Genomic DNA, 1,487 nt, shown 5'->3' on the forward strand with positions numbered 1-1,487 from the left:
ATTTTTTCTTCTCTCATATCTAATTATTTAATTCTTCCAATAAGTTTTTCAGTTCAGTGACTATATATATATATGTTGCAAAATAAACCATATATATATATGTATGTATGTATATGTATGTGTGTGTGTGTGTGTATATATATATATGTGTGTGTATATATATATATATAAATAATATATTTTTTTCTATAAATTCTCTTTGATTCCTTTTTTAATCTGCACATTTTTAACCTCATGTTACCTTCTGGCTTTCTTATTGTTTTTCCTTTTCAGAGTGCTTCTGTGTTTTCATCTTCCATAACAAAATTATCTCTAGTCTAGTACTGAGTTTAAAAAATAAGTATTTTTATTGATATTTTTCAGAGAGAGAGGAAAGGAGAGGTAGAGAGAGAGAGAGAAAGAAACATTAATGTGAGACAGGAACATTGATTGGTTGCCTCCCATGCACCCTGACCAGTAGTAACCTGGGTATGTGCCCTGACCAGGGAATCAAAAACCAGCAACCTTTCAGTGCACGGGATGATGCTCAACCAACTGAGCCACACCAGCCAGGGCAAGCCCAGTAACAATTTTTAAGTGAATTTCTGGCTTTAAAATTCCTTCATTATATGTGTTGAATATTTCAAGCTTCAAAATTGTATAAGGTACTAACGTGCTGTTCCCTTTCATTATGGGAATTCCCCCCCCCCCCCCCTTCCACTATGCAATGAAATTCACAGAGAACATTTTTATCCTTCTCTCAGTTGGTAAAAGGATTTTTCCCCATTTTCTTTTCTTTATTTTTTTCATTTTCTTTTCTTTATTCTTTCACTGACGGAATATAGACTTTTGTGAGTCCCACCTACCATGAATTTAATGTGAGAGGAGAAAAGTTTTCCTTAAGTTTTATTTGGGTGGGTAAGAGTTTTCCTATCTGTTTGAGACTATAACATGAAACCACTGAAAAGTTGTGAGGAGGAGAAAGTACTAATGAGACTAAGTAAGGAAGGTGCCTTTAAGAGTACTGAGCAGGATAAATTTCATTAGAAGAAGATTTGAGTTTGGGACTCTGAAGAGACTTCTGCAGTAGTTCCAGTGAGATAACAAGGGCTTGATCTAGAGTATTGGAAGTGGTATTGGAAAAGAGATTAGAAAGAAATTGAAGAGAGAATAGACTGTCTATTAATGGTAATACCACCTAAATGAACTAAACCTCAAATTTGACCAGAGTCTGTCATTTAGAAAATAGCTCAAACTTCTTTTTGTGATCACTGTGTCTCTGGAGATGAAGAAAAAAAGAGTGTTGTCTTTCACGTATCACAAGGGATGGGACAGTAAACACACTGTCAGGACAACACATTTTGGGCACAAATATATGTTTACTCCTAGTGTTACTTAATTTTGTTTTGCTAAGCAAAATACATACTCTGAACCAGTTAGAAGCCGTTTCTACTTCAAACACATAGCTCTTAGGGTCAAGTTAGCCAATACGAGATAAATCCACATCG

The sequence above is a fragment of the Myotis davidii genome, unplaced genomic scaffold (genome assembly GCF_000327345.1).
Source record: "Myotis davidii unplaced genomic scaffold, ASM32734v1 scaffold281, whole genome shotgun sequence".
Classification (NCBI taxonomy): Eukaryota; Metazoa; Chordata; class Mammalia; order Chiroptera; family Vespertilionidae; genus Myotis; species Myotis davidii.